Source organism: Bufo bufo, chromosome 5, assembly GCF_905171765.1.
Source record: "Bufo bufo chromosome 5, aBufBuf1.1, whole genome shotgun sequence".
In the NCBI taxonomy this organism is placed as follows: domain Eukaryota; kingdom Metazoa; phylum Chordata; class Amphibia; order Anura; family Bufonidae; genus Bufo; species Bufo bufo.
Genome location: NC_053393.1, coordinates 464,282,972 through 464,303,453, shown reverse-complemented (window position 1 = coordinate 464,303,453; position 20,482 = coordinate 464,282,972). Strand labels below are relative to the sequence as shown.

Here is a 20,482-nt window from a genome sequence, read left to right as displayed (position 1 = left end):
CAGAACCCGTCTCCTTCCTGAGCGGTATGATGGCCGGACATTCCCATCTTGTTTGTACTTGCGTATAATTGTTTGTACAGATGCACAAGGCACCTTCAGGTATCTTGAAATTGCACCCAAGGTTGAGCCAGACTTGTGCAAGTCCACAATTCTCTTCCTGATATCTTGGCTGATTTCTTTTGACTTTCCCATGATGCTACACAAAGAAGCAGTGTGTTTCAGGTGTGCATTTAAATACATCCACAGGTGTGTCTCTAGTTAACTCAGATGTTGCCAACAAACCTAACAGAAGTTTCCAAACACATGACATCATCATATGGGCAGTCCAGAATTGTTTAAAGGCATAGTAATCTTAGTGTATGTAAACTTTTGACATTGCAGAAAGTAATAAAAATGCCTTAAAACATTCTCTATCTCTCTCATTATTCTGGCATTTGGCAAATAATAATAATTATGGTAATCCTAATTGACCAAAAACAGGAAAGCTTTATTCGGATTTCATGTCAGATATTGAGAAAAACATGCATATGTCTCTTTTTATATAGTGTATGTAAACTTCTGGTTTCAACTGTAATTAACATAGTAACAGACTTGTCAACAATTAAAACAAGAGGGATGACGGCCCTTCTTGTAAGAGATAACAATCTATGGGGACACGGGTAACACAGAAGTTAAAAAGTGCATGTTTACAGTCTGATAGAGCTAAGCCAGATGTTAAAAAGTTCACTGTGTCTGGCTTTTCTCTCCAAAACTCAGCTCTGCATAGTCCAGTACATTATGCCACCCCACACTATTATCTAGTCATAGGACAAGTGTGACATTCCCTTGTGAAGGCCTCTTCATCGCATAGCCCATGTGGTTTCCAGACTCAATGGAACACCTGTAGCTGGACGTCTGGCTTGTAACCCAGTGTTGTGCAAATGTCTTCTGATGGTTTGTCTTGGCTTGGAGTACAACATCTAAATTCACTTATCGTACAGAATGGATCACTATGCTGTCATTCCAGTTTGTCGTTGTTCTCCCATCTACTGGGACACACAACATTAAACAGTGCTGAATTCTCTGCCTAGGCTCTTAGCAATTTGCTGAGGGATAAACCAATGTCTCTCAGTAAAAGAATTCTGAAGGATTCTGTCTCTCACAGTTTTCAAAAAGTGGTGATAACTGGTACCTTGATGAATAGGAGGCATTACACGATCATCCCACATCACCTGATCTGATTTTTGAGGTTTCATGTTGCTAAAAAAAAAACTTTGCTTTTAAGATCTTAGCAACACTTGCTATTTACATGATTTGCATAACCTTACAAATTGCCCTTTTTGGTGTTGCAGTTTCAATGTTGAGGTGTGTACGAATCTCATCCATGACGGTGAGCAAAGATGAAGTGTGTGCACAGTTTAATGATTGAGCTTGACCTGCCTAAGGAAGTGATTGGCTAAACAGGCCGCCCAAGCCATTTCCAGTCTGTCAAGCTTGAGATGAGGAAGAGAAGCTGAGCATGGACCAGAGCAAAAGCGGGTGAGGTGAATAATAATGCTTTGTTATTTTAATATACTCTGATTTAATTCCAAAAATCTCCTTGGAATAATCCCTTAAAAACAGCGCAAAGCAGGATGTAAAGTTACATAATGGGCCATTAATGGGTTAACTAGAAATAGTTTTCAACATGATGATACCTCAATAATGCCTCCACATAATAGTGACATTATCCACATACTGTATGTGCATCTTCTTTTGTACAGTAGTTGAGAAGCAGGTATTCATACACAGTGTGCCATGTCCTGGAGATTAATGGATAGAAGTTAAGTCAGCTCTGGCTCTGTTCCATTTGGCCACCACACTTTTGCAACCTATTTATCAAACACTATTAATGTAATGAGCCTGTAAACCACCCAACTCATTACAATAATAATACTGCGGGTTGAGCTCTCTGCTGCTATTCTGAGGATTAAGATGGATAAATGACTTTGATCCAGTTATCAACAAATGCTAAAATCCTAACACAGTGCACTATTAGGGTGCGTCCACTAGTTTACCACAGTAGCATCTGTCAGAATCTGCAGCATATCCATCCCTATCCCATGTGGACACATCCTTAAATCACAGTGTTTAAATATGCAAAATATATAGCAATAAAAAACCTTAATATTTATAATCTAGTACAGTGTCCTCACGTTTGGCGCCCCAGATTATTGGGGATGCTTGGATGGGGAGTCCTTTGTAAAACTAGAAACAGCCCAAATGAGCTGGATGAAATATGACTGTAGTGTATCTTCAGTTTGATGTTCAATTTCTAAAGAAGCTCTTTTTTTACAGTATACACAACATGGTACCGCTATATTATTACTGTAGAATGCTGCTTTATTTGGGACTGTTCGTAAGTGTTATACTGGCATTGTAGAGGGAGGGTCACACCTAGGACTCATCTCAGATTCATTTGCATATGCATCAAATCATTTATTTTTACACAATAAAAGCACACAGAGCTATGGGGACTGGGTATTGCGGATGTGCTAGCGGCCATCTAGCAACCCATGTCCTCAGCTCTATACACAAAATCCCGGTGACCGGTTCCCTTTACGGAACCCTCCCAACCATGGATACCACATAACTATCATAATGGTATATCTCATTGTCCTGCAATAGTGTAAGCTGTTGTCAGCCCTCAACTGCTTCTGCACAGAACATATTAAAGGGGTTTTCTGAGACATGGGGTTCGACACCTGGGACCCCCGCCAATCAGCCATTTGAGAAGGCACTGACTCTCGCAGTAGCACCGCCACCTTCTCTCTGCTCACCAAGCACAACGTCGTACATTGTATAGCGGCTGTGCTTGGTATCACGGCTCAGACCCATTCACTTCAATGGGGCTAAGCTGCGCCTAGGCCATGTGACCAATGAATGTGATATCACATGGTCTAGGAAGCACTAAGAGAAAGCCGTGGAGCTACTGTGAGTGGGGCAGCCTTCTCAGACAGCTGATCGGCCAGGGGTCCGGGGTGTTGTACTACCACAAATCATATACTGACTCCCACAAATCATATACTATCCAGAGGATAGGTCATCAGTATAAACGTCTCATAAAACCCCTTTAACAGATAAGCAAGAAGAAGTCTGTATGTTCAGTGTACAGTCGTGGCCAAAAGTTTTGAGAATTACATAAATATTGGAAATTGGAAAAGTTGCTGCTTAAGTTTTTATAATAGCAATTTGCATATACTCCAGAATGTTATGAAGAGTGATCAGATGAATTGCATAGTCCTTCTTTGCCATGAAAATTAACTTAATCCCAAAAAAACTTTCCACTGCATTTCTTTGCTGTCATTAAAGGACCTGCTGAGATGATTTCAGTAATCGTCTTGTTAACTCAGGTGAGAATGTTGACGAGCACAAGGCTGGAGATCATTATGTCAGGCTGATTGGGTTAAAATGGCAGACTTGACATGGTAAAAGGAGGGTGATGCTTGAAATCATTGTTCTTCCATTGTTAACCATGGTGACCTGCAAAGAAACGCGTGCAGCCATCATTGCGTTGCATAAAAATGGCTTCACAGGCAAGGATATTGTGACTACTAAGATTGCACCTCAATCAACAATTTATAGGATCATCAAGAACTTCAAGGAAAGAGGTTCAATTCTTGTTAAGAAGGCTTCAGGGCTTCTAAGAAAGTTCAGCAAGTGCCAGGATCGTCTCCTAAAGAGGATTCAGCTGCGGCATCGGAGTGCCACCAGTGCAGAGCTTGTTTAGGAATGGCAGCAGACAGGTGTGAGCGCATCTGCACGCACAGTGAGGCGAAGACTTTTGGAAGATGGCCTGGTGTCAAGAAGGGCAGCAAAGAAGCCACTTCTCTCCAAAAAAAACATCAGGGACAGATTAATCTTCTGCAGAAAGTGTGGTGAATGGACTGCTGAGGACTGGGGCAAAGTCATATTCTCCGATGAAGCCTCTTTCCGACTGTTTGGGGCATCTGGAAAAAGGCTTGTCCGGAGAAGAAAAGGTGAGCGCTACCATCAGTCCTGTGTCATGCCAACAGTAAAGCATCCTGAGACCATTCATGTGTGGGGTTGCTTCTCATCCAAGGGAGTGGGCTCACTCACAATTTTGCCCAAAAACACAGCCATGAATAAAGAATGGTACCAAAACACCCTCCAACAGCAACTTCTTCCAACAATCCAACAACAGTTTGGTGAAGAACAATGCATTTTCCAGCATGATGGAGCACCATAAGGCAAAAGTGATAACTATGTAGCTCGGGGACCAAAATGTTGACATTTTGGGTCCATGGCCTGGAAACCCCCCAGATCTTAATCCCATTGAGAACTTGTGGTCAATACTCAACAGGCGGGTGGACAAACAAAAACCCACTAATTCTGACAAACTCAAAGAAGTGATTATGAAAGAATGGGTTGCTATCAGTCAGGAATTGGCCCAGAAGTTGATTGAGAGCATGCCCAGTCGAATTGCAGAGGTCCTGAAAAAGAAGGGCCAACACTGCAAATACTGACTCTTTGCATAAATGTCATGTAATTGTCGATAAAACCCTTTGAAACCTATGAAGTGCGTGTAATTATATTTCACTAAATCACAGAAACAACTGAAACAAAGATCTAAAAGCAGTTTAGCAGCAAACTTTGTGAAAACAGATATTTGTGTCATTCTCAAAACTTTTGGCCACGACTGTACTAGATTTACCAACATTACCCAATATAGAGACCAAGAGGTAGTTAGAAGGTGTCTGATTTTGATATTGGGGTATTTTGCTGTCGTATAATATATTTGAATATACTACAGCACAAATTTCCGCTGTTAGAACTAAGCATAATTTTGCAGGTATTCATTGACTTCGCTGTATGAGCGCTTGTCTTCCATTTTTTTCTCTTTGCTTTTCAAGATGTAATATTATGACATAGTTTCATTCTGCCATACATTTAAAGCAGTATTCCCATCTCGGCCTTCCACTGGTATGGGAATAACCAGAAGAAACGTCAGCTGGGGGTAGACAGATTTACAGGGATGGCCAAATAGACTTTCTATAACTCCCATAGCACAGCCTTGTATCCGTAACTCACATGTGCTATGTTTGCTCTTTGCGTACATCCAATTGACCGCTATGGGAGTTACTGCAGCAGTGGAGAGCAGCCGGCTCAGAGGTTTCCATAACTCTGCTCACCCCGGCCATATTGTAGCAGAAATCACAGCACTGTAGTGGTTCCAATGAAGAAAGTAGTTTATTCACTGATGTTCAATGCAACATTTATGCCTTTTACAGGGGATACTATGAAAGACATTGAGGGGGATTTATGAATCTGTCTAAAAGAACACATACATCTTCACCAGAGCTAAGATAACAGTTTTCTATGCCGGTTTTGGTATCACCTGCGGCACTGAAGAATGTATTTAATTTTTGATGCAGCACACCCCTCATCAACCAGCATTTGCGCTAATATTTTTGTGCAAGTAATGTTTACAAAAGTCACAAACCCATAGTATTTATGGGTTAGATAGATAATTAGATATACAGATATATAACTAGATATAAAACTGTAGATAGATGATAGATAGATAGATAGATAGATAGATAGATAGATAGATACTGTAGATAGAAACAGATAGATGTTAAATAGATAAGAGTGAGAGACAGATAAATAGATACTTTAGATGGTACTGTAGATAGATAGAGTTAGATATACAGCTAAATAGGTACTGTAGATAGATAGATAGATAGATAGATAGATAGATAATACATAGATAGATAAATAAATAAATAGATGATAGATAGATAGATAGATAGATAGATACTGTAGATAGATAATATATATATGATAGATAATAGATAGATAGATACTAGATAGAAAGATAGATAATAGATAGATATGAGATAGATAGATACTAGATAGAGAGATAATAGATAGATACTACAGATAGATAGATAGATAGATAGATAGATAGATAGATAGATAGATGATAGATAGATAGATAATAGATAGATAATATATAGATAGATAATAAATAGATAGATAATAGATAGATAGATAGATGATTGATAGATAGATAGATAGATAGATAATAGATAGATAGATCAATAGATAGATAGATAGATAGATAGATAATAGATAGATAATAAATAGATAGATAATAGATAGATAGATAGATAGATAGATAGATAGATAGATAATAGATAGATAGATACTAGATAGATAATATATAGATAGATAATAAATAGATAGATAATAAATAGATAGATAATAGATAGATAGATGATTGATAGATAGATAGATACTAGATAGATAATAAATAGATAGATAATCAATAGACAGATAGATAATAGATAGATAATAGATAGATAGATAGATAATAGATAGATGATAGATAGATAGATAGATAGATAGATAGATAGATAGATAGATAGATAGATAGATAGATACTGTAGATAGATCTGTAGGTAGTTAGATAGATAATTCAAATCCGGGCAGGCTGTGACATGTGTGAACAAAGGACACTTGTTTTTTTCACCATCTCTACAGGAGTGCTGTGGAATGTTTTATTTATAGATAGATCGATAGATAAGATAGATAATAGATGATACTTAGGTTACTTTCACACCTGCGCCTTCCCTTTCCGCTATTTAGATCCGTCATAGGATCTCAATAGCGGAAGAAAACTCTACAATTTTGTCCCCATTCATTGTCAGTGGGGACAAAACTGAACTGAACGAAACGGAATGCATCAAAATACATTCCGTTCTGTTTGGTTGCACTCCCATCGCTGACAGAAAAACACTGTCTGCGATGTGGTGCGGAGCAAGACGGATCTGTCCTGACACACAATGTAAGTCAACGGGGACGAATCCGTTTTCTCTGACACAATAGAAAACGGATCCGTCCCCCATTGACTTTCAATAGTGTTCATGACGGATCCGTCATGGCCATATAAGCAACCGGATCCGTTCCTGACGGATGCATGCGGTTGTATTATTGTAACGGAAGCGTTTCTGCAGATCCATGACGGATCTGCAAAAAACGCTAGTGTGAAAGAAGCCTTAGATAGATACTTACATAGATAGATACTGTAAATAGACAGGTACTGTAGATAGATAATTTTCTATGTATAATCCATACCAGTTTCTTTTCTACAATGTATACTCAATAACATACCAGTTGGGACCCTTCCTCTGAATGGGGGGGGGGGGGAGTAATCTGTAATTAATAGATTCTGGGAAGCGGCACTCTAGGAATGCGCTGAACACTGAGCTTCTCTGTAAGTATCCCTTTGGTGTCCCAATAAAAATAATTAGCGAGGATCACCGAGGCCTCCTAATAGAATGCTTGTTCCACACTGTTCCACCCATTGGTTTCATTATTAGGGATGATTATGCATGTTTTGCTAATCCAATAGTCATCCACAAGATCTATAAAGATGAGAAACATACCAATACGACACTAAACCCTTCATTATTCTAATATATGTATAGGAGATTGCTCTCTCCCTCCCATTCCAAAGCCTCCTTTTTTCCCCCCATTCTTTTGGGCTCCGTGCACTAGTCGAGGCATCAAATCCATGGCAGCGCACTTAAACAGCTGCAGGAAATTTGTTTTACAAGGCTGGTTTTAACTGAACTACCTGCTGTGCACCACATTGCTATTGTTTGTGAATTGAATGATGGGAAAGGCAAGTCTGTGATTTCATTTGTTCAGACCGATTAGTCACACGTTGCATACAGTATCATTTGCTTGTCACTTAATGACTGTCCAGCCTGCCTGAATCATTAGCGCTGCCGAGTAATGAAAGCAAGACAGAGGCATAATGATGAGATGAAGGAAGCGGGGTGCTGTTTTACCTAAAAGAAATGGTGTGTGGAGATCCAGCGCAGCTGCAGGTGTTCCGATGACAATGTGGGAAGCAGTTAGCTTCCAATTTAGCAGAAAATTAAGAACGAAAAAACTGTTATTTGTGAGAGAAGATACTCATCGCAGGCAATCATCCGTTCCCTGTACGCACAAGATGAGCATTCAGCTGTCTTTGTCGTGACTTAAAACAATTGGTATTTTGGGCTGCATTCAACACCAGATTGGTGCTTATTATCTGCAGTTTATTCTTTCTTGTGATATTTTCTTTCTGCACCCCCTCCCTGAAGCCCCTCCCCCCTTTATTTTTATGGTTAATTTACTTACTTGAATGTAAAGTCATTTATGCTGAAATATTTGGATTGGTATCTCATGTATTATGAGATCAGTCGTTGTGTATTTTAGCCGGGGATGGTATTCTGCTTACCGCTTTCAAAACAAAAAAAGATTTGCTAAATCCGAATACCTCTAGAGGGGGCGAGAAATAATTAACGTTTTAACTCTCTTTATAAACCAGTCAGTTTATGTGGCATCTCCGTTTAAAAAAAAAGGCACAAAGTAACATAATAACACAATATATGTACTTCTCATATTGTGCAAAAGCTGCATTAAATGAGGATGGATTATGTACTGCTGTGCTCTAAACTTGGACATAAAGTTTGTTAGGTCTACAAAAAGTTTTTCTAATGCCTATTATTACCATTGGTTGTCTACATTACTTTAACGAGACCAAACCCAGAGGCTTAAAGGAGTTGTCTGTTTTGCGTCAATATCCTTTAAAATAATTGTTTATAAAGGTTGCTGTAATTTTGTAATGCATTTCTTTTACCTTTCTTGCTCCTATCTTCCGTTCTGGGCTGTGCAGTTCTTTCTTATTTCTTGTGGTGTCATGTCCATGGGTGGAGCAGAAATAGGGGAGTGTCTATGTAACTAGCTGGGTGGGAGGAGCTATAAACTATCTGGGTGCTGTTAGGTGCAGTGAGAGGGGAGAGTCTATGTAACTAGCTAGGTGGGAGAAGCTATAAAATAGCTGGGTGTTATTAGGGGCAGTGAGAGGGGAGTGTCTATGTAACTAGCCGGGTGGGAGGAGCTATAAAATAGCTGGGTGTTATTAGGGGCAGTGAGAGGGGAGTGTCTACATAACTTGCTGGATGGGAGGAGCTATAAACTAGCTGGGCGTTGTTAGGGGCAGTGAGAGGGGAGTGTCTAAGTAACTAGCCGGGTGGGAGGAGCTATAAACTAGCTGGGTGTTATTAGGGGCAGTGAGAGGGGAGTGTCTACATAACTTGCTGGATGGGAGGAGCTATAAACTTGGTGGGCGTTGTTAGGGGCAGTGCTGTAGCTGCAGCAGAGAAAGAAGAAGTGCATCATGGGTTTGGTTGGATACAGCAACAGGAAGTGCTACATACAGGATGGAAACAAACCGGAGGGATTGCTTTACATAGTGAAAACAAGTCAAGAGAATCCAAATTGTAAAAAAAAAATCATGGGGAAGATGTACATGAGGTAAGCAACTCCATGCTGCAAGCATATCTGTTAAAAACCATAGTAATCCCAGAAAACCCCTGTAAAATATGAACGATTATACACGTGGACAAAGATGTAGCCACCAGCCACCAGTGCTTACACTTCAACTCTGCTGCTTTCATAAGACAAATGAGGTGTAAAGCATATTTACAATGTCAAATTGAAACAGTAAAAAATGAGGTAACAAAAAAATGCCATAAGAATAATATAATAAAGTATTGTGTGAATAAACCCATAGAGAGATGATACTGGCTATGGACCACAACAACTGAATATACAAAGGATACACACTACCATTGAACCCACAAAATGCCCAGATCTCTCGAAGGTTGACACAAAAATGGGAGTGTTTTATTTGCTGCTTTGTTTTACGCTTTTTCTTTATAACTGCTTAGTTTTCACCCCAAAATTTGATGTACAGGACATTACCATGCATATACATAAGCATGCTTGGTGTAGAATTGCTTATTTAAGATTGTGCATTTACACAAAGTACCTCAGATGACACACTGGCATCAAACAGATGAAGGTGCCAAGTCTGGTAAAGTCTATTACACAACATGTTCCCGAGGAGATTTATACTCCTGCAGGTTTTTTTTTAAATGAAGAGTAGGAAGAGAAACATTCACTAAATGCCAGAATGCATGCTTTTTCTTAATTTCAAAAGATGTATGGGTATCGTGTGTATGATGGCACTTTTTTCTGTAACACCATCAGATTGTATGAATTGTGTGCATTCTAGATGAAGATCTATTGCTGGGATACTCAGAACAGACACTGTCAAATATGGAGTACGAACATCGTAAAGAGCCACATAAACAGTGAAGAGGATGCAGTGCTCACACAAGCACCACAGCTGATCAGCGGGGGTGCCGAGAGTCAGGTGCCCACCAATCTATATTGATTGCCTTTCCTGAAGATAGGCCATCAATATTAGAAAACTGGATAAACCCTTTCAAAAAAAGATCTATGGGAGAATGGATCTCTAAGACATGGTATGAAACCAATGTCACTATTTCGGTTCTGTTTTATATATGTGTCATGACTGTTGTTCTTACTTTACGAATGATCATTTGGCCGACAGCTATCTCTCCCATCTTCCAAACAACATCTCCATACACATACAGGTTCTGCTTGGCCTAACATGTAAGTGTATTCTATGGGGAGAGCAGAGAAAGCTGCTGCCAGACACTTCTGAAAGTCAGAACAAAAGGAAAGAACAAAAATATTCATTTTACCCATCCCATTGTCTGTCAGAGGGAGTTGGGGAATCCCCATACACATTAGAGTGTTGGGCGAACCCCCCATTCTGAGTGGGGTCCTCGGACAGAAAACTAATGTGTATCAGGTCCTTTAGTCATGCCCGACAGACCCCACTGCACAACATACTCCAACAGCTTCAGACAACCCATGTACTTATAATGGAATTAGACGGGGTCCGACGGCAACTATTAGCAATATTACATCTTTAAAAAATAACTTCATTATTGTACACTGTTGATTATAAACTGACTTCTTGTTTTTTATTAACTGGAATCTGTCTAACTTTATACTGCAAGTGATAAATCATTGGACTTGCAAACAATAATCATTTTGATACGTGGAAAAGTAAAATTCCCCTGTGGAGGAAACCTCAAAAAAAAAAATGGTGGAAGAAATAACCTTTCCTTTAGACATAGAAAGCTATTGCAACATGTAACATGGCATAATGTTAACCGAATGTGTACAATTTACCATATTTACAATTGTAAAAGTAGTTTATGGATACAATAATATTTTAAATAGCCATACAGGACATAGGAGAGTTTCATTTTTCGTTGTTCTGATCTGTCAAAATCTGAATAAAAAACTGTATCCTGTAAAAAAAAAAAAAAACTGATCCGGTGCATCAGTCATGCATCCATTTGAATCAGTTACGCATTATTATACAAAATAATGACATAAAAACATTGAGAGAGAAAAAAGCAAGCCTGATGGTAATAAAGCACAATACAGAAAACTAGCCAGGGTAAATATAAGGAGTTAAATACAAATTGCAAATAGAATAAGAGCAATGTAATAATGTCTAGGCTGGATAATACCCAGTATAACATATCCAAATCTAATACCCAATAAATAAGCATATCCTATTCTCAAGCAACCAAATGATATGTATAAAACCACTTGCTAAAGTAACCCTAAAAATCTAAATAAACTCTAAAAATGAAGGCCGATCTCCTACAGAGGTCCTATAGCACTGCGCCCAAGCTAGGCTTACATACCTTGTGACATGGTAGTAACCCTCAAATATGGCCCCCAGCACTAAACCCCTTCAACGCGCGTTTACCATCTCAAAGCTTTGTCAGGAGGAGACTACAGAAAAGAAAACCCACGGTATAAGTAGGGAGGAAGTGAGGGATATACATTATACCTGCACCCATTGCATCTGTGTATGAAGTGGTATGAGTCCGCCATGTTGAATTTCCTCCTCCACAGCGCCTTCATACTGATGTCAGGTGTCTTGATGCAGTTTTAGAAACCAGGAGTTAATTCAAAAAAGAGAAGACACATCATATCTATCCCTAAAAGTTTCTCGACTTTTATGATCCCCTCCTGATTTTGTCTTCCAAAAATGCATCAGGAAACCTGACCGTGTAGCCACACCCTTTGGATGTACTAACTATACTGCTACGGCTGAGTTCACATCACCTTTAGGGTCCATTCACACGTCCGCAATTCTGTTCTGCATTTTGCGGAACGGAATTGTGGACCCATTCATTTCTATGGGGCCGCACGATGTGCTACCAGGATCCGGAATTGCGGATCCGCACTTCCGGGTCCGCAATTCCGTTCCCGAAAAAAATTGTGCTGACAAGATTAGGCATTTTCTATTAAGTGTCGGCGATGTGCGGTCCGCAAAATGCGGAACACACATCGCCGATGTCCGTGTTTTGCGCATCCGTGGATCCGCAAAACACACACGAACGTGTGAATGGAACCTTAAGCTTTCTATTCTTCTGATCCATCAGATGAACAGAAGAAAAAAATGGATCCGATATTTTGAGCATCAGTTATGATAAGTTTGCATCACTTCTGTCAGAGATCAGTTATTTTTTGATGGGTGAAAAAGTTCTGCATGTAGGACTTTTTCTTCCATAAAAAAAAAAAATGATTTCTGACAGAAGTGACACAAACTGATCATAAATGGTCATAACTGATGCTCAAAATAACAGATCCGTTTTTTTTTTCCATTCTCGTGCTGATTGACACAGCACACCGCTGTCCATCTCAGGTAGGATGACTTCATGCTTGTAAGCCATGCATCTTCTTTCCATGATCTTTGATTACTAACAGATTAGGCTTTTTTCACACGAGTGTTTGGGGTCCATGTAACACAGTCCTTGAGACGGCTTCATTTCCCAAACTGTAAATTTGGCGCAGATGAGTCATAGTCAGCCCGGGGTTTGCACATGTCACTGCATTTCATGGACTACAAACAACCGTGTGAAAGGCTATGCCAAGGAATCTTCATGGGTTCTCACCAGCCATTTAAATGATGGACCAGGCCAATCTGTGCATGGTCACCTTTCCCCAGGGGTCCTATAGCAGCCACAAAGACCGTCTTGATGGTACGAACAGACTTAAATACCATCATATGTTTTGAAATTTTCAATTTCACATTAATAAAGAAATTAGAATGGTTACTGAGCTAAATAGATATTAATTACCATCTAATGCGTTAGTCCCCAACCAGTGGGCCTGCTGTGTGGCTCGCCATGGGTCTTCTGAACTATGACTATATGTACTACTGGCAATTAACATTGTTGCAGACCAATCATACATTTACCACCAAGTAGTGCCAGTTTGAATGTTATAATACTAGTGTTAAATTTCACAATAAAATATAAGCAAACGTTTGCAATTTCATGTTTTTTGTTTTTCCACATTCAAAATTTCTCTCCTAAATTTTTGAATTGCCTGTTTCTCTCGATCATCACTAAAAGGTGAATGTGGCTCACAACAAAAGATTGTGGACCTCTGGTCTAATGCATATTATGCTAACTAAAGCACATCAAAGCACTGGGAACTTTCTTTTCCACATCCCCAGATTTTCTCAAATATAAATATTGCTAAAAATTAGGAGAGCTATATGCCAGATTTTGGTTATACAGTTACTTAGCATGACTTGTACACTAGCTGACTAGAAGGGAAATTTTCAGGGTGTTAAATACACATTTGATTTTACTAGAAGAGGCAAGTACCAGTTGTGAAGTATGCACACTATAGCATATATATTCTGCATGTCCTCTATTATAGAAACTCTACAGCTCTGTTATACAGACAGACTTCGCCCCCCCCCCCCCCCCCCCAAAAAAAAAAAATTGTGGGAAAAGGGCAGTGCATCTTATAAAGAAAATATTAGTGAGCATTTCATTTTGGAGGCGCTCACTAGTATGCAGGAGTCGTGGGGAGCGGGGAGTGAAGTACTGCTGGTATTCACTTCTCCCTGGTCTTCTCCGGGCTTGCACTGCACTATCTTGACTGCGTACAGCATCAGGACGTAGTGTGTGCACTACTGAGGTCACAGTGCAGTGGGCCAAAAAAAGATCAGCGAGTGCAACTGCAGAAGAGACCGCCAGACCTGGAGGGTTGCGGCGGAGCAGGAAAGGTAAGTGGATTTGTTTCTTTTATTTCTAATGGGCATCTGATCTAAGGTCTGAGATGGGGAGTCTGATGTAAGCTCTGATCAGGGTCTGATCTAATATGGGGGTCTGATCTGAGGTCTGACATGGGAGGCTGATTTAATTTGGGTGTCTGATCTGATATAGTGGTCTGATCTGAGGTTTGATATGGGGGTCTGATCTGAGGCCTGATGTGGAGGTCTGATCTGAGTTTTGATATGGCAGTCTAATCTGAGGTGTGATATGGGGGTCTGGTCTGAGGTTTGAAATGGGGGTCTGATCTTAGGTCTGATATGGGGATCTGATCTGAAGTCTGATGAAGATTGAGAGTCTAGTTTGGGGGCCTGATGAAGATTGGGGGTCTGTTTCCTCATCTAAAACCTAGGTGTGTCTTATCAGGTGCGTCTTATAAAGAGAAAAATGCTGTAATTTACTGCACAAATGGCAGATGTATATTGACTAACTGGACACAGTTTTATATTAAAAACCAAATAGCATCTTGTGTTCATGTCACTTACCCAGCCAGCTAAGGCCTTGTCTTTCAGTCACCAGCTGCTCTGTGTAAGCACTGAGCTACAATTCGTAATGCATTTCCTTTAATAGTCGCTATCTTTTGTTCTGCCAATTCTGTGCATAATATCTTTATTTTTTCCTATTTGTGTGTTATCCTCTAGATGGCTATCACTACTTGCTTCATTAAACCTCTCTTCTGGTTGATCGGTAAAGGATGATTCGTTATGAAGCTGGCATTAGACTCATCCTGTTTCATGAAGCACAAGTCATTGGTATTTAAGTTATGAGCACATTTATGGCCCCCATTTAATTGGTTTAGATGCATGCATTCTGTAATTCTTTTATATTTTGGTATACAGCACAACAAAGCGCTCATTACCAAAGTTCATACCCAGGCTTCCAAATGTGCATCAATTTGCACTGTGACTAACAAGCATGCATATCAGTTCAGAAGTCCTGGCTAAATGTTTTTCTCATTAGCCAGAACTAAATAACTATGTGCAAACTATGTGCAGAGGCAATAATCTATATTTAATTACTGCAACCTGCACACAGTTCACAGCTTTTCAGTGGCTTACCGATATACATCATTACGTTACACGGACTACTCTATTACAGAGCCACTAAAATATAAGTGAATTAAAATATGAAAATGCCTGTGCACACATATGTATGTAAAATTCAACTAATACTCTTCTAGTCATCTCCATTTATAGACACTTTAGGCAGAGAGAAAGTTTCTATGTATTTTGTTGCACCATTCCTTAAAACTACAGATGCAGCACAATCTTGGTCATGCTTTATCAGAAAAAATAAATTCATGTTTCTATTAGATTACTTGACAATTCAATGCATATAGGTAGTGTATTCTCTGAAAGGCAGTGTTGGTTATAGTCCTAAAAGAGGAAATTATTTGAGAGCCCATCTATTTAGGATATATATATATATATAATATTTGCATGTCCCTTTAACTCCATTGTAAATTATGCTGCTTTATTTTTATACACACAGGTCATATCGTTAATAAATTCTACTAGACTATTTGTGTATCAGCTCCATAAGTACAGTAATCCAGGGGATCACTGCAAGGTTTAATTTAACTATAAAGAGTTAACCTTGTGATAAAGAGTTAAATTGTGTGATTTATTGTTGAAGTACTTATTTCCTTATGCACTCTATATATTCCAAATGGTTATGTAGGGGCAACAATTAGTTAGGCTACATGTACACGACCGTATGTGTTTTGCGGTCCGCAAATTGCGGATCTGCAAAAAACTGGATGACGTTCCGTATGGCATCCGTTTTTTTGCGGATCCGTTTTTTTGGTGGATCCATTGTAAAAATGCCTATCCTTGTCCCCAAACTAAAAAAAAAATAGGACATGCACAGGACGGGGTAACGGAACGGACATACTGATGCGGACAGCACACAGTGTGCTGTCCGCGTTTTTTGCGGACCCATTGTAATGAATGGGTCCGCATCCTATCCGGAAAAAAATACGTAACGGACACGGACACAAACAACGTTCGTGTGCATGTAGCCTTAGTCCAGTTTCCAGGGTGATGGGCTGGACTCTTCCGCTAATTAGTAAGTATCTAGTCATCAGAGCTAAAGGCAAGATGTGCACCTGTAAGCTCCTGAGAAGTGGCCTGAAGCCTCATCTAGAGAATCTTCATCCCTGAGACTGAAAGCTGCCAGAGAACAACGTAAAGGGGTTGACCCCCGAAAAATAATTTACATTTTTCAAATGTCACACATGCTCAGTTTAAATGTTCACTTGCCACCAACCATATCTACTGTTAGAAGCTGTGACAGTTACAGGTAAAGAGCTGCAGCAGAAAGGACACGTCCCCTGAGCTGTCGGCATGAAGAGAATCTAGCAGAGCAATTGGAGCAGTGAACGGGGAGATCTCTGGATCCATGTGAGGTACAGGCCGGTTCTAGCTTTGCTAAGAGATTGTCATGTACTATATGATGTCTGATTTTAATGTTTTTACATCAATCATAGTATAATCCCTTTAACTGAGAGAATACCCCTGCAAGAAAGGGAACATATATTTTTCTGTGAGTTAAGAATCACTTTAACCACTTCCCATCTCCATTTCCCCCTTCCTGACAGAGCCATTTTTAGCAAATCTGACATGTGTCACTTTATGTGTAAGGCTCCATTCACACGTCCGAAAAATGTGTCCGCATCCTTGCCGCAATTTTGCGGAAAGGGTGCGGACCCATTCATTCTCTATGGGGACGGAATGTGCTGTCCGCATCCACATTTGCGGATCCGCACTTCCGCATCCGTGCTTCCGTTTCCGCCAAAAAATAGAACGTGTCCTATTCTTGTCCGCAATTGCGGACAAGAACAGGCATATTCTATTATGTCGGCAATGTGCGGTCCGCAAAATGCGGAACACACATTGCCGCTTTCCGTGTTTTGCGGATCCGTGTCTCCGTGTATCCGCAAAACACATTGCGGACGTGTGAATGGAGCCTTAATAACTTTAAATCGCTTTTACTTATCCAGGCCATTCTGAAATTGTTTTTTCGTCACATATTGTACTTCATGACAGTGGTAAAATTGCATCCAAAAATTAAATTTTTAATTATAAAAAAAATACCAAATTTACCAAAAATCTTGAAAAATTAGCAAATTTCCAAATTTCAATTTCTCTACTTTTATAATAGAAAGTAATACCTCCAAAAATAGTTATTACTTTACATTCCCCATATGTCTGCTTCATGTTTGGATCATTTTGTAAATGTCATTTTATCCCATTTATCTTTTTACTTGGAGGCTGCAGGAGAGGAGCAGTCAGGAGGCACAGAGGAGGAGGGGGAGCACCGCTTATAGCATGCAGAGGATTTTTCTCACTGACCTCTGCATGCTTCCTTCTGAGTGTGGACCGCTGGGCAGCATCAATCAGCGTCAGCAGGCACGGGTGTAGAGCCCGCTCCTCATTGGCTTTGCCCTGCGGTCCTCAGCCTGCACTCCCTACAGAAAGGAAGGGGGGCCATATTATAAAAATAATATGAATAAAACTGTCTGCAGAGTAGACGTAGGGGAAGGGCCTTCCATGCACTCCGGGCCCCCCCGTGCCGCGGGCCCCATAACAACGGCGTGTTCTGCCTATATTGGCGGTACGCCACTGTCCACAAGAATTAATGGAAAATAGAGATGACATTTAAGAATTTCACTTTTTTGGCAAATTTTCCATTTGAATCCATTTTTCCAGTAACAAAGCAAGGGTTAACAGCTAAACAAAACTCAATATTTATTGCCCTGATTCTGTAGTTTACAGAAACACCCCATATGTGGTCATAAACTGCTGTACGGGCTCACGGCAGGGCGCAGAAGGAAAGGAGCGCCATGTGTTTTTTGGAAGGCAGATTTTGCTGGACTGGTTTTTTGACACCATGTCACATTTAAAGACTCCCTGATGCACCCCTAGAGTAGAAACTCAAAAAAAGTGACTGGATTTTGGAAACTACGGGATAAAGTGGTGTTGGTACTATTTTAGGGTACATATGATTTATGGTTGCTCTATATTACACTTTTTGTGAGGCAAGGTAACAAAAAATAGCTGTTTTAGCACCGTTTTTATTTTTTGTTATTTACAATGTTTATCTGACAGGTTAGATTATATGCTATTTTTATAGAGCAGGTTGTTACGGACGTGACGATACCAAATATGACTATTTTTTGGTTGGTTGTTTTACTTTTACATAATAAAGCATTTTTAAAAAAAAAAAGTTTTTTTTGTGTCTCCACATTCTGAAAGCCATATTTTTTTTTGTTTTTTTGGGCGATTGTTTTAGGTAGAGTCTCATTTTTTTTCGATATGAGAAGATCGTTTAATTGGTATTATTTTAGGATGCATATGACTTTTTGATCGCTTGGTATTACACTTTTTGTTATGTAAGGTGACAAAAAATTGCTTTTTTGACACACTTTATCTTTATTTTTTTTACGGTGTTCATCTGAGGGGTTAGGCAATGTGATATTTTTATACAGCAGATTCTTACTGATGCGGTGATACCTAATATCTATACTTTTTTAAATTTATTTAAGTTTTACATAATAATATCATTTTTGAAACTAAAAAAAACATCATAGTGTCTCCATAGTCTGAGAGCCATAGTTTTTTTATTTTCTGGGCGATTGTCTTAGGTAGGGTATAATTTATGCAGGATAATATGACGGTTTGATTGGTACTATATTGGGATGCATATGACTTTTTGATAGCTTGCTATTACACTTTTTGTGATGTAAGGTGACAAAAAAATAGATTTTCTGACATTGTTTTTTTTTTTTTTTTTTACGGTGTTCACCTGAGAGGTTAGGTCATGTGATATTTTTATACAGCAGGTTCTTATGGACGCGGCGATACCTAATATGTATACTTTTCTATTTACTTAAGTTTTACACAATAACAGCATTTTTGAAACAAAAAAAAGAATATTTTAGTGTTTCCATATTCTGAGAGCCATAGTTTTTTTATTTTTTGGGCGATTGTCTTAGGTAGGAAATCATTGTTTGCAGGATGAGGTAACTGCTAGATTGGTGCTATTTTGGGGGGCCTTTTAGTGATTTAAGGTGACAAAAAAAAGTGTTTTTTTAAAACAGTTTTTTTTTACGGTGTTCCCCTGAGGGCTTAGGTCATGTGATATTTTTATAGAGCCGGTCGTTACGGACGTGGCAATACGTAATATGTATGCTTTATTTTATTTATTAAAGTTTTACAGAATATAATTTTTGAAACAAAAAAAAATCATGTTTTAGTGTCTCCATATTATAATAAATTTTTTGGGCGATTGTCTTAGGAAGGGTATAATTTTTTGCAGGATGAGATAACGGTTTGATTGGCATTATGGGGTGCATATGACTTTTTGATCGCTTGCTATTGCACTTTTTGTGATGTAAGTGACAGAAAATGGCTTTTGACACCATTTTGGTTTTATTTTTTTTGCGATGTTCACCTGAGGGGTTGGGTCATGTGATATTTTTATAGAGCTGGTTGTTACGGACACGGTGATACCTAATGTCTACTTTTTTTATTTATTTCACGTTAGCACAATAATAGCATTTTTGAAACAAAAAATGATGTTTTAATGTCTCCATGTATTTTTTTAGCGATTTTCTTATGTAGGGGCTCATGTTTTGCGGAATGAGGTGGTACCATTTTGTGGGACATACACCTTTTTGATCACTTGGTGTTGCACTTTTTGTGATGTGACAAAAATGGCTTTTTTGATACAGTTTTTATTTTTTATTTTTTATGGTGTTTATCGGACACAGTGGGTCATGTGATATATTTATAGAGCCTGCCGTCACGGACGCGGCAATACCAAATATGTCTATTTTTTTATTTAATTTTTTTTATTTTTTTTATTTTTTTAATTACTTAATTGTTTTTGTTTTTTTACATGTAAAACTTTTTTTTATTAAACACTTTCTTTTTTTTCTTTTTTCTTTTTCACTTTGTGTCCCCCATAAGGTCATACAAGACCTCTGGGGGACATTTGAATTCATTTATTTATTTATTTTCACTATTGATTTCTCCTGTAACTGGGGCTGACATAGTAGCCCCAATAATAAAAATAATAAATTCAGACTCCTGTACTCCACTTTGCTTTTTAGATCAATGCTTTTATTTTAAAGAGCGGTTCCAGTCAAAAAACGCTTTTCGGCATATAGCCTTCTTCAGTACAACCGGTTGAGCCGCATAGGATGGAAAGAAAAAAGCATAAAGCATTGACTTAAAGAACCCACAGTGGGTGGCAGGTCGCTGCAGTGATGTGGGGCTCTATGGCCCTGTATGGCGAGCGCTGGAACAAGGCGGTAGCCTAACAAGAAAGGTGCCAATGGCGCCATTCTTGTTAGGCTACCGCCTTGTTCCAGCGCTCGCCATACAGGTTGTACTGAAGAAGGCTATATGCCG

General features: G+C 39.1%; 1 long non-coding RNA gene across 1 annotated transcript; it reads left to right on the top strand.

The window, feature by feature from the left end:
* Positions 1-201: 201 nt before the first annotated feature.
* Positions 202-9,122, top strand: LOC121000690. The gene is made up of 3 exons (XR_005778879.1): positions 202-211; positions 3,761-3,764; positions 8,890-9,122. It is a non-coding gene; the product is annotated as an uncharacterized LOC121000690 (long non-coding RNA).
* Positions 9,123-20,482: the final 11,360 nt, after the last annotated feature.